Here is a 14,241-nt window from a genome sequence, read left to right as displayed (position 1 = left end):
AGCATGGAGCAGATACCAGGAGACATGGAGGGGCTGTAGAGTCCAGAGCATGAAGCAGATACCAGGAGACATGGAGGGGTTGTAGAGTCCAGAGCATGGAGCAGATACCAGGAGACGCAGAGGGGGCTGTAGAGTCTAGAGCATGGAGCAGACACCAGGAGACATGGAGGGGCTGTAGAGTCCAGAGCATGGAGCAGACACCAGGAGACATGGAGGGGCTGTAGAGTCCAGAGCATGGAGCAGATACCAGGAGACATGGAGGGGCTGTAGAGTCCAGAGCATGGAGCAGATACCAGGAGACGTGGAGGGGGCTGTAGAGTCCAGAGCATGGAGCAGATACCAGGAGACGCGGAGGGGGCTGTAGAGTCCAAAGCGTGGAGCAGATACTAGGAGACGTGGAGGGGGCTGTAGAGTCCAGAGCATGGAGCAGATACCAGGAGACATGGAGGGGCTGTAGAGTCCAGAGCATGAAGCAGATACCAGGAGACATGGAGGGGCTGTAGAGTCCAGAGCATGGAGCAGACACCAGGAGACGCAGAGGGGGCTGTAAAGTCCAGAGCGTGGAGCAGATACCAGGAGACGTGGAGGGGGCTGTAGAGTCCAGAGCATGGAGCAGATACTAGGAGACGTGGAGGGGGCTGTAGAGTCCAGAGCATGGAGCAGATACCAGGAGACGTGGAGGGGTTGTAAAGTCCAGAGCATGGAGCAGATACCAGGAGATGTGGAGGGGGCTGTAGAGTCCAGAGCATGGAGCAGATACCAGGAGACAGGAACGAAGGAACAGGAGGAGCAGTGCCAGAGCCCTGCAAAATGACATCCAGAAGTCACTAATATCCATGTGTCTACTGACACTGTCAGAAACAGACTCCATGAGGGTGGTATGAGGGCCCGACATCCAGAAGTCACTGTTTACAGCTTACAGCTCAACACTGCAGGATGTTTGGCATTTGCCAAAGAACACCAAGATTGGCAGATTTGACATTGGCCCCTGTGCTCTTCACAGATGAGAGCAGGTTCACACTGAGCACATGTCACAGACGTGACAGATTCTGGAGACACCGTGGAGAGCGATCTGCTGCCTGCAACATCCTTCAGCATGAGTGGTTTGGCAGTGGGTCAGTAATAGTGTGGGGTGGCATGTCTTTGGGGGGCCGCACAGCCCTCCATGTGCTGCCAGAGGTAGCCTGACTGCCATTAGGTACCGAGATGAGATCCTCAGAGCCCTTGTGTGACCATAAGCTGGTCCAGTTGGCCCTGGGTTCCTCCTAATGCAGGACAATGCTAGACCTCATGTGGCTGGAGTGTGTCAGCAGTTTGTGCATGATGAAGACATTGATATTATGGATTGGCCCGCCCGTTCCCCAGACCTGAATCCCATTGAGCACATCTGGGACATCATGTCTCATTCCATCCACCAACGTCACGTTGCCCCACAGACTGTCTAGGATGTGACTGATGTGGTGTGAGGTGATGCCTCAGAGGACCATCCGCCACCTCATTAGAAGCATGCCCGGGCTTTGTAGGGAGGTCATATAGGCATGTGGAGGCCACACACATTACTGAACTTCCTTTCTTTGTCTTGAGGAGTTTCCACTGAAGTTGGATGAGCCTGTAATGTTATTTTCCACATTGATTTCGAGTATCATTCCAAATCCATACCTCCATGGAATATTGATAAAGACCTCCATGGGATATTTACTGTGATTGACTTGATTATTCTTTTATGTTTTATTGTTCTTTACGCATTTCACTATGTAATCAATAAAGATTTGCTACTGGAATATTTCAGTCATTGAGATCTAGGATGTGGTCTTTAATGTTCCCTTTGTTGTTTTAAAGGGGTAGTGCGGCGTTTAACATTTATTCACTAAATAACACACATTACAAAGTTATAGTTAGGTGAATGGCCCCCTTCCCCGTGTTCCCCCCACCCCAGAAGTGTGGTGCATTATACTCACCGACCCCGGCTGCCATCTTGGGTCGACGACGTCATCTTCAGGAGGCTGGCCAGACCGCTCAAGCTGTCCCTCATGCCGCCCCCCCCCCCCCCCCCTCTGCCACGTCATCAGCTGCTCAGCCGCGATTTGCTGAGCACAACTGTGGTAAGCCAATCGCAGCTGAGCAGCTGATGACGCGGCAAAGGGGCGGCATGAGGGATGGCTGGAGCGGTCCGGCCTCCCAAAGATGACGTTGTCGACCCAAGATGGCGGCCGGGGTCGACAGCAATTGAGTAAGTATAATGCAACACACTTCCGGGGTGGGGGAAACACGGGTAAGGGGGCCATTCACTTAAATAACACACATTACAAAGTTGTATAACTTTGTAATGTGTGTTATTTAGTGAATAAATGTTAAACTCCGCACTACCCCTTTAACCCCTAGGCGACCTAGGACGTACCGGTACGTCCTGGAAGTCTGTCCCCAGACGACCCTGGACGTACCGGTACGTCCTGAGCTATGAAGCGCGCTCCAGAGCGGAGCGCGCTTCATAGCAGGTGGGGGCCAGCTGCAATCAGCAGCCGGGACCTCACCGGTAATGACACGCTGCAGCGATCGCGCTGCCGTGTGTCATTAACCCCTTAAACGCCGCGAGTCCCCTGTCACTTACCTGATCGTTAAAATGGACCGCCGGAGGTCTCTCACCTGCCTCCGTGCGGTCCGATCGGCGATCTGCTGCACTGAGCCTGCCTATGGCATAGCAATCATCGGTGTAGAAATCCAAGTAGTGTATGTAGAAGTCCCCCAAAGGGACTTAAAATGTATAAAAAAAAAAGTTAAAAACACCAACACCCAACCCCAAAACCCCTCCCCCAATAAAAGTTTAAATCAGCCCCCATTTCCCATTATACAAATAAAACATATAAAAATAAATAAACATATAATATACCGTAGCGTGCGTAATTGTCCGATCTATTAAACTATAACAAGCGTCATTGCGAACGGCGTACACGAAAAGAGGGAAAAAAGTGCGCAGATTACCGATTTTATGTTACATTATATATAAAAAAAAAAATTATAAAAAGTGATCAAAACGTCCGATCTTCACAAATATGGTATTATTAAAAACTAGAGATCATGGCGGAAAAAATGACGCCCCATACAGCCCCGTAGGTGAAAAAATAAAACCGTTATAAGCATCACAATAGGCCCATTTTATTAATATTTAATTGCCAAAAAAAAAGGATTTCATTAAAAAAATTACGTGCATTACGTAGACACAGGAACCCCCCAAACGTTACCATATTGCATTCTTTTTTACGATTTCACCTATTTATATCTTCATAAATAATATATTTGGGATTCCATCATACATGTTATGGTAAAATGAAAGACGCCATTACAAAGTACAACTATTCCTGTAACAAATAAGCCATTACATGGCCTTGTAGATAGAAAACTGAAAGTGGGGCTTCCGGTTCCGGCGCGCTCATGGCTGGATGCGAGTGAGAGCTGCTCCGGACCTGACCGGCGATAACCCGTGTCCCCCTGCTCCAAATTGTACCAGAACCGGGCAGGTGCCTGTGAGAGCACTTGCAGTCATACTCGCTACATGGACAAATTCGTCCAGAAGAAGGGGGACCGCTTACCCACATCTGCGCACAGCCACAAATCCGGCGGGAAGGGAAGCCAGCAGACCAAGATGGCGGCGACGGCTCCCACAGCACCTGAGGGACAGGAAGCGCACATCCCCATGTCGCAGCAAGCCAGCCAGGACATGTTCGGGACAGAATCGGGAGCGGAGTCGACTATTCCGGGACTTCAGGTATCGTGCAAAACTATAGCTTTGGAAGTAGCACGGATCCTAGCCCCTGACCTGATTGCATCCCTGGGTTCTACCGTCACGGCAGCCCTGACCCAGATACAGCAGGAGGTGAAACAACACGCCTCGCAGATCTCCCAGTTGGAACAGCGGGTAGTTACCCTAGAAGAGGAATTATTTGAGACTCAGTCTCAGCTTGGGGATTTGGCAAAAGTGACTATTGACTTGAGAGAGAAAACGGAGGATCTGGAAAACCGCTCCCGCAGGAGCAACCTAAGAATTGTCGGGCTCCCAGAGTCAATACCGCAAGCCCAGCTTGTTCAAATCTGTGCCACTGAACTCCCGCAGGCTCTGGGATTGCAGCAACCCTGCCCAGTAGAAAGGGCGCACCGTTTAGGTCCGCCATTGTCTCGCTCTGCGGGGAAGGACTCACTAAACCTGAGAGGTAAAAATGACCGTCCGAGGCAGGTGATAGCCAAATTCCTGAATTATGCAGACAAGGCTAACATCCTATTCCACTTTAAGAGAGCTACCACAGAGGTCCAGATTAGGGAGCACAAAATCCTCCTGTTCAGTGATTACTCTGCGGAGGTGTCTAAACGTCGTCGGGCTTTCTCTGCTCTATGCTCAGAGCTCTTCAGGCAAAAGAAGAGGTTCTACTTGCAATTCCCTGCAACCCTGGTCATATACAAAGAAGATGGCTCCACGGTTTCTTTTAAGTCCCCGGAGGAAGCCAAGCAATATATGGACCTTCTGTCTAAATCTACAACGCTGACCCCGGATTCTGCAAAGCGTCGCCGTACAGATAGCCCCAAGACGTCCTCGGATTCCATGGACTGAATACTATTTTTGTCATTCCTGGGGGGCAGACCAGTAAGTGCTGCATAGCACTGGTGAGCGGTTAGCTCACAACGGAAGGTCTGGATGTGCGTACACATGTTAAGTCGGATAAGTAAGATCCGCAATGGATTGTTCTGTTGGTTTTTGGTTTCCTTTTTTTGATCACTTAGTTGATCTGACTCCCAATGTTTGATGGAGTCGCCTGAATTTTCATGATATTCGATATTTTTCTTTCTCTGCGCCTACCCTTCTTTCCTTACCCACCCTCTCCTCCCCTCCCCCCCCTCCCCCTTCCCCCCCCTTCTCCTTCCCCCTTCACCCTCCCTCCCCCTTCCCTCCCTTTTCCCTTCTCCCTCCCCCTCTCCTTCCCCCCCCCCTCCCCCTTTCCTTCCCCCTTATGTCTTGGTGTTCAGTGGTCATGGTGGTGATCGCCAGACCGCCCATGATATAATGCTGTGCCGCCAACTAGCCGGGCCGGCCGGGTTAGCTCTGGCGAGTGTCCAGTAGGAGGGGTTATGCGAGAGCCCCGAGATGAGCGAAAAAAGAGAGGCTCATTTCTAGTTCTTCTCGCTCATTTTTTCTGTTTTATTCTAACTGTGGCGTTTTGGTTCTTTTTAATGTGTAACCAGGTTTTTCTTTTTGTGTTTATATGTTGGGCTAATGGATCTGTCGTTGTCTCTGTTCCTGTCTTATATGTTGTCTGGAGAGCCAGCCAGTCCTGCATTTCTAGGTGCACAGGTAATCTTGTTATATACCACACTCTATCGCTGGTGCACCCATGAAGGTTACCACCTGGAATGTGAAAGGGCTCAAAGCCCCTACTAAACGCTCAATGGTGCTTAGACACCTCAAAAAACTGAGAACCGACATAGGTCTCTTACAGGAGACCCACTTAGAGGAAAAAGATTATTTTAGGATGCAGCGTACCTGGGTTGGTGCGGTGGTGGGTTCACCAGCGAGTGAGGGTAAAGGAGGGGTATTGATCCTACTACATAAACGCATATCACACATGCTTCTTGACTCCTGGCATGATGAGTCTGGGAGAGTCTGCAGGGTAACTCTAGATACCCCTGGGGGCAGAATGAACGTGTACTCGGTGTATGGTCCAAACTCTTCTAATGCTACTTTCCTTTCTTCCCTGGGACAGACGATTATAGCAGACGGGGAACGTCTTAAAATAGTTGGTGGGGACTTTAATGCGGTTCTGTTGGAGGAGGAAGACCGCAAGCGCACCCTACCGCGGGTAGGCCCATTCAGATCCTTTCGCCCTCTTCTTTCCCAATTTCTGGAGACTACACGCCTCACAGATACTTGGCGGTACCACCATCCAGCTGATCGTGAGTACACTCATTTCTCCCACTCCCAACGCTCCTGGTCCAGGTTAGATTACCTTATGGCGTCTGACTGTCTCTTGCCGAGGGTGGAGGCCACCGACATCCATGACATGCTAATTTCAGATCATGCCCCTGTTAGTGCCTCCATTGTAGACACGTACCCTAAGGGCTCGGATATCTTATGGCGCTTCCCGACCTGCCTGATGAAAGATGAGGTCTTTTGCTCCCAACTCACAATGTGGTGGAAGGATTTTCTCAATAACAATGCAAGTCATGGAGGTCAGCCTGTACTTTTGTGGGAGACGGCCAAGGCTGTAATCCGGGGTAATATTATATCCTACTGGTTGGGAAAGAAGAGAGCAAATCAAAAGGCCTATACAGAAGCCACATCCCGATTGAGAGCCGCATACACCACCTTTTTAGGTAGCCCTACAGATCACCATAGGCAAGCTTGGGTAACGGCCAAACGGGAGATGGATAGGGCGGTCGAGGCAACGGAAACATTTTTCCTGGATCAGAAAAAGACAGACTTATTTAAGTTTGGTAACAAGTCCGGTAGACTACTGGCGAACTTGGCTAGGGGATACAGGGATCCTAATAATATCTTGGAGATGAGGGAGGGGGGGAGGGGAGGGTAGGCTCACTAGGGACCCTAAACAGATCAACTGTATCCTTCAGAAATATTATGAGGGGTTGTATAAACAGGGGGAACAAAACCTGGAGGAGGGTAGGAGGTTCCTGGAGGGTATTGATTTACCACACATAGATCAGGATGACCTGGATACATTAAACGCCCCTCTCACACTTGAAGAGATAGTGCAGACGATTAAAGCCCTGAAATCCCATAAAGCTCCTGGCCCTGACGGTTATACGTCTGAATTTTATAAACACCTACAAAATGATATCACGCCAACTCTTCTGTCGCTCTACAACACGATTCTCCAGGGGGAAGAGACACTCAAATCTAGTGACACAGCATACATTAAAGTCCTAGGTAAGCCAGGTAAAGACCCTACTCTACCTTCATCCTATCGCCCTATCTCTCTAATCAATCTTGATTTAAAAATCCTCTCCAAACTCTTTTCTAATAGACTGATGGGTATCGTGCCAAAACTCTTAGGCCCCCACCAGGTAGGATTCACTCAGGGCAGGTCGGCGGTCACAAACATCCGCTCGATACTTGCCATCCAGGATGCGGTTCAGTCCAGGCGCCATGTCGACCATCCTCCAGCCCTTTTATCAATAGATGCCGAAAAGGCTTTTGACAACGTCAACTGGGGGTGGCTCGACATGGTCCTGGACAAATTCGGATTCACTGGAATGCTTAGACAGTATCTTACAGCTATATATGCAAATCCTAAGGCCAAAGTCTCGACGCCGGGCTTCTTGTCAGAAGCCATACGCTTAGAAAAGGGCACGAGGCAGGGGTGCCCATTGTCACCCTTGCTTTTCAATCTTTCCCTGGAGCCCCTGGCCAGACACCTGGCGTCGAGCTCACTATACAAGGGTATATTAGTGGGAAGGGAGGAGACAAAACTCTTATGTTTTGCGGATGATCTGCTGCTTTGCCTTGGGTCCCCGGAGATTCACCTAGGCCCAGTTCTGCAAACCCTAGCATATATGGGCTCTTTCTCGGGGTATATAGTCAATCCCTCAAAGAGTCAACTATTGGTCTTGGGCTCTTCCCACGCGAATACACCACTATTGACAGGGGTGGAGGTAGTTCATTCATCCATCACTTACCTGGGAATCAAAGTAGGCCCCACTTCTCATACGCTATATAAACTTAACTATCCTCCCATATTCACGAAAATCATAACAGAGTTGGACAAATGGAAGGATCTCCCCCTATCCTTAATTGGTAGGGCACATCTTATCAAGATGATAAGCTTTGCGAGGTTATTGTACCCTATGCAGACTCTCCCATTGCTGATCAGACATGTAGATGTGTGTCGTCTGCAATCCTCTTTCGTTAAATTCATCTGGCGAGGCAAGCGACCGAGGATTGCATACGATAAATTGTGTTCCTCTAAACTCCTTGGAGGCTTAAATTTGCCTAGCATTAGACTATATAACCTGGCTTCTCTGCTCCGCCACATAAGAGACTGGATTCATGGAACTAGCTATTTCTCTAACCACAGGTTGGAATCAAATCTTGCGTCACCGTGGGCCTTGCCCACTTTACTACACTCCAAAATCAAAGATTTACCAATTCATCTTAAGTCCCACGTGGTGTTGAGAGACACAGTGGCAGCCTGGAAGGCGGCTAGAAAACTATATAGGCTTCCATTCTGTCTCTCAAGGCACCTTCCGCTGTGGGGACATCCGCTATTCAGGGGCGATATCCCGGGGTCGGTTGAGTCTTTGTGGCGGAGCAGGGGAATCGGGGAGGTGGCCCAACTCCTTAAGCCTGGAGAAGGTATTCTACTCCCGTGGGATCAATTCCGGTTGATATACGGCTTGCCGGTGGGCCACTTTCTGTATTATAATCAATTCATATCATTTTTGGGAGGACTGGTATCTAATTTTGCGAAGGTCGAGGTATCTGGCATCTTTGATGAGCTCATCGGTACCCCCACGAATCCGGATTCTCTGGCCGGCCTATACCTATCACTGAAGTCTCAATACCTCACACCACTGTCCCAGACGATGTTTAGAAATTGGGAGGCCTCCCTGCAGATGGAGGATCTTGCACCGAAACTGCTCAAAGGGTTACAATATGTAAGAGCTGCAATGGTGAATGAAGTTTGGAGGGAAATGCACGTGAAATTGTTACATAAAGCCATTTATGCGTTTCAGTTTTCCTATGGAGAGGTGCCCGCACATTACCTGAGAGCGTGTCCTAAGTGCACTCTAGTTAAGGCGGATCTATTCCATTGTATGTGGGAGTGCCCTCAGGTGCAACAAATATGGAAGGAGTCTTTGCAACTGATAGACAGGGTATGGAAAGTGAAGGTACCTTGTCAACCTCTTGGCTGTCTTTTTCACTATGTTGCACAATCTCCCGAGGATGAGTCTCGAGGACTTGTGGCAGCCAAGGGGGTCCATATAGCTTTGATGGCTGTTAAAAAATGTCTCCTTCGACATTGGCTAGACCCTGTGACGCCAGCAATTTCTGAAATAATAGATCAGTTGAGAACACTCCTTCATATAGATCGTTTGGATACGTTGCGCTCTATGGGAAAGATTACGAAACAATTCTTCCACAAATGGAGACCTTTCATAGAAAAAATATTTACCCCTGATGAAAGGAAGGAAATTATGTTGCAGTTCAGAGCGTCGGAATGGTACTGCACGGAAGATCTTAAAGGCACATTGGGCGTTTTAAAGATCTCTTAAGTGTAAGTTGTTGACTTGGCTGGCTCTCTCTGTTTTGGTGTTTATGTGTAGTCCTGTTTTTTGTTCTTGTCTTGTATGGTTTTGTGTTCGTGTCGTTGGTGAGTTTTAGTCATTCATGTGGTGGTCCGGTGTCTGTTGATGATCCATTGGCCTTCTGTAAGTTTTGGGTTGGTTCCCTACTGTTGGTGGAGACACGGGGTTTGAGGTTATCTTGGAGAGGCCATTGCTAGGGGGCAAGTTTGGGTATGAGACCCCCCACCTTTTTCGTACTGTTCTCCCGCCCCTCTATGTAGTGGTTGACTTTGGACGAGATAATGAACAAGGGTGTATACAATGTAATGAGAGATTACCAATCTATTTCTCGGGGGAGACTAAGAGGACCAGAACTGAGAGGGTCTACATACAGTATATGTCTTTATTGTTTATCCTCTGAAAGTATCATATGTTGATGTCGCAGTCTCTGTATCGTTACTGTGAATTGTATAAACCAATAAAATTATTGTTTAAAAAAAAAAAAAAAAAAAAAGAAAACTGAAAGTGCTAGAGCTCTTAGAAGGGGAGGAGGGAAAAACGAAAGCGCAAAGATCAAAATTTGCGCGGTCCCCTGGGTCATTTTGGGCCTGGTCCTCAAAGGGTTAAAGGGGTTATCCAGCGCTACAAAGACATGGCCACTTTCCCCCTACTGTTGTCTCCAGTTTGAGTGGGGTTTTGAAACTCAGTTCCATTGAAGTAAATGGAGCTCAATTGCAAACCGCACCTGAACTGGAGACAACAGTAGGGGGAAAAGTGGCCATGTTTTTGTAGTGCTGGATAACCCCTTTAAGCAGTGCACTTCACAAAGAGTTTCTGAACACTAACGGTGCGTGCACACTACGGAATTGCCTCGTATAACCCGCGGCGTATTCCGTCGCTTGTCCCCGCACGCGGCGGTGCGCATTTCCGCCCATGCCATAGACACTATACTGTGCACTGGCGGATTCCGCGTTCCGTCGAAAGAATTGACATGTCAATCCAGGGCCTAGTCATACACACTAATTTATATGATTTGAGCACAAATAGTCTACCCACCATTTTGCCTTTGGGTCAACTGAGTTTTCCTGATATCGTCTAAGCTGGTTTCTTAGGTCAAGACTCCCTGTTCGGCCTCATTCACACCTGATACGTACGCCATATTTACTGCACATGCCAACAAAAAGGGATTTAGCCATATACCACTGTGTTCCAAGCTGTGCCTATTAGAGATGGGAAAATCTTGAGCATGCTATCGTTTATCTTAACCTGAACATTTGGCATTTCATTACCGCTGATCGCTAAAGAAGCTAAATGGAGCTCTAAGGCTGCCTAGAAAGCATAGATACAGTGTATGACCATAGGTTGTATCCATGTTTTTCAGGACTCCTTAGTGCGGCACCCAACATCTTCAGACACCAGTAATCAAATGCAGAGTGTTCAGGTTTGGAAGAACCCAAGCACGCTTGAAGTTCGCTCATATCTAGTGCCGATTCATTTCAAAGGGCCAAACGTAATTTATAGTGACTTCACTCAATTTCAGGGTGAATGCTGTTATTTTATGGGTCTCAAAAATAAGCACATAATATACAGTATATTGGTATATACTTCTGCTCTTAGGACAATGTATACAGAGAACATTCAATAACTGTCCGACGACAGTTTCCCCCAAAAAAAATATGGCGCACATGGTAAAATACATTCAGTGAAAACGTTAAAATCTGTTCTCCTTGAAAAGAAAGGAGCAAGATAAAAATATTGTATTTGGTAATGCTCCATTGTTCTGTACCTTTAAACATTGGGGCCAATGTACAGTAGTGCAAGCCTCCTCTTTGTCATAGCAGACACTGTCTAAAGCTGTATTAAGATTGCCCCCTAGTGGTGGATAGACACAACAGATGTTTTTAGAAATCTGTGCGGAGAAGTGGAGCTTAATCACATAGGGCCCTTGCACACTGAGTAAAAGAAGTTGAATTTACGAGCGGAGTCTGTGCGGCGGAGTCCGTCCATAATTCTGTCTGCCCTATTTCTTCAATGGGATTTCTCTTGCACCTCTCCTTTCCACTCAAAGAATGAACATATAGTAAAAGAAAAACAGAAAGGGGGGAATGTATCAAGGTACTTGTTCAGGTTTGTTGAATACTGTGGCTTATGTCCCTGCACATAGTTTATGTATGTATTTACGTGGTGGGCATTCTGTTTTTAGTCTTTTATGCTCCCCTAAAATGTGTATGTTGAAGGCACACATCACAAAGCTGGGTCAGATTTAACAAATAGAAAGTTGAAAACGAATTGCAAGAAAAGAAAATGAAAAGCATTTAAAGGGGTTAGAAAAAAGACAGCTACTTTCTTGCAAAAACAGCGCCACCCGTGTCCTCAGGTTAATTGTGGTACTACCATTCAGCTCCATTCCCTTTAATGGAGCTGAGTTGCAAAACCCCAGAACCAACCTGAGGACAAGAGTGGTGCTGTTTCTGGAAGAAAGTCATGATTTTCTAAGACTGGATTAACCCTTTAAGTGGCAGGTTTCCTAATAATAAAAAAGACACCTCTAACATGACACCTAGGGTACACAGTAAAAGAGTTCTCAGCTAAATTACTGACATCCTATCTATATAGATATAGATAGCATTATTATCTAGGTCAGAGGTCTCCTGTGCTGTCCTGGCATGCTGAGAGTTGTAGTTTTGCAGCAGATGATTTAAAGGTTGGAAATCACTGCCCTGGCAATATGAAATGAACACTGTTCACAACCAGAGCATCTCTATAATTCCCAGAATGCAATGTATCAGAGTTTGGTACATATCCTCTAACTTGTGGACTGTCTACAAAGTCTGGTGTAACCAGCAAAAAGTGTTGGCTATGGCCATAGAATCTTTAAAAAACAGTATGAGGTTATGTTCACACAACGTAAGCTTTGTAGTAATCACGGCCGTTGTTGCCGATTTTCAACAACGGCCATGATTACTACTGAATCTACATTGTGCTGCAGGCTAAGGGAATCCCAGCCGGAGTGTATACATATAGTATACACTCCGGCCGGGTTCGCTAGGAGCCCACAAAAAACTGACATTGAATAGCGGCTGCAGAGAACCTGTTAGTGCACACAATGGAGCGCAGCAGCGAATTGGGATGCGGGTGCACACAATATCATCCGGCCGTTACTACAGATAATCTTCTCTGACACCGGCCATTCTGTGACCCGGCTGGGAGTCTTGCGCCATGTGAACATGACCAGAATCTGCATCATCATGATCTTGGTAGGTGATCCAATACTACAACTCCAAGAATTGCCTGACAGCGTAGACTGAGATACAAGCAATGGCTCTATGCAGTCAGTTTCTTATAATTCATTCATTTGCAGATGACATAATGAAATAATTGAGAGCGCTCCAGGCTTCATTGACATTACCATGCAGCGTTTGGGCGGATGCAGGGTTTGGCCTATTCTGTCCCAGATTTCGGCTTGTTATCTGAATGAGGTCATGTTGCCTCAGTAGACTCATACTTAAAATTTAATGTGAATGTGCAGAACTGTGTCATGTTTGAATATGAAGGTACAGGGGGAAGTTATAGCCATCAGTATATAGTACAGCAGTGGCCTTCAACCTGTGGCTGTCCAGCTGTTGTGAAACTCTAACTCTCTGCATGCACAAACTGCTTCCGGCTGTCCTGGCATGCTGGTAGTTGTAGTTTTGCAACAGCTGGGAAAACAGTTTGAGATCACTGCAGTACAGTACAGAATATCGATTCTGTGCCGCTAGGGGGCATCATGAGGCAACTCAGTAGTGGAAACGTGAGTAACAGCACTAAATTGATGAAACCCGAGCACAAGTTGGCCAAACACAATGGATGAAAGTTTCCGAACTCTCTGATTTCTGTGGGAATGAACAGCTATCTAATGTGTATGCTGACATCCTTACTCTCCTCTAACAGTAGATGTGCCTGTTGCCTTTCACTGGTAAGATTCGGCCAAAGATGTCTTGCAGCAGCTTCCTCTAACCCTAACCCCATTTAGAAAACATGCAAACTTGGCATTAGGAGAAATATCTGCTAGCGAACAAGCTTGAACGTCAACAAGACATATCGCACGGCCAAATTGTTGCATATGGTAATAAAGCTTGGCAACAGAAGTTTACCTTTGGTGGTGCTGTCAGCTCTCTGCTTTTGTGGTTTCCTATAGCGGAATAGCAAGAAAGTTGCTGCTAGACACCGATGGTGGCAGATATCTCCACAACAACTAAGGGATCTGGCATGTTGAAATCTGTATATCCAACCATTCTCTTGCCTGATGGTGGATGTCAGGCTGCCCCTATAGACATTAGATGGCTGGCCAATTATGACAAAATCACTGGGTTCATCCAACATTATGTGTATGGCCAACTTCATAGTTGGGGATGGGTTGCTCATATCCAGTCTATTCAATCCGCTGTCAGTTATAATATCTCAGCTCCTATGGGTATAAGTAAAATGTTAATTTTATAGTAGATAAATGAATTGAAACATAAAGATAGAAAGGTGTAAAACTTTCCATTGTACAATGATTAAGAAGTTGCAGTTTTCAGCTCTCCATTTTTATCTGGGTTGAACATGTTACTTCAATGGTGGTGATGATGGGGGTCAGATGACAGGCCGGAGAACTCCAAGCCTCCATGGACGTCAATGATCAGTCAGGAGGGATGTTAGGATGATAAGGTTGTCAGGGGGACAGGTGTCACTGAGTGATTATTATATTAGTCCGGGGTCACTCCTAGGAGACCGTCACTTCTGCAGCCCTGACCCTGCCTCTGCTCATCTGGTTTGCAGCCTTGTATTATCAGCACAATTATCCCGGTTATCTGCAGGTACAATCTGTAAGGATCAGACGCAAATGTCAGCAGAATCTTCTCTGCAGTGCAGCTTGTGTTCCCCACTGCAGGCATCTGCAGGGATATGGGGTAGGGTCTTTAAACCCTGGTG

The 14,241-nt window shown here is 47.1% G+C and overlaps 1 protein-coding gene across 8 annotated transcripts in view; it reads right to left on the bottom strand.

Moving 5' to 3' along the window:
- Positions 1-14,241, bottom strand: part of LOC138766295 (amiloride-sensitive sodium channel subunit beta-like) — a 159,662-nt gene that overhangs the window by 140,122 nt on the left and 5,299 nt on the right. For 6 of the 8 annotated variants that reach the window (XM_069943783.1, XM_069943782.1, XM_069943785.1 and 3 more), the window contains exon 2: positions 13,422-13,735. The exons of the other annotated variants lie outside the window; for them this stretch is intronic. The gene's annotated coding sequence lies outside the window, so the exon portion shown is untranslated. The remainder of the gene's footprint in view (positions 1-13,421; positions 13,736-14,241) is intronic. 8 annotated transcript variants of the gene reach the window in all.

Source organism: Dendropsophus ebraccatus, chromosome 10, assembly GCF_027789765.1.
Source record: "Dendropsophus ebraccatus isolate aDenEbr1 chromosome 10, aDenEbr1.pat, whole genome shotgun sequence".
NCBI lineage: Eukaryota > Metazoa > Chordata > Amphibia > Anura > Hylidae > Dendropsophus > Dendropsophus ebraccatus.
This window is presented reverse-complemented; position numbering and strand designations above follow the sequence as displayed.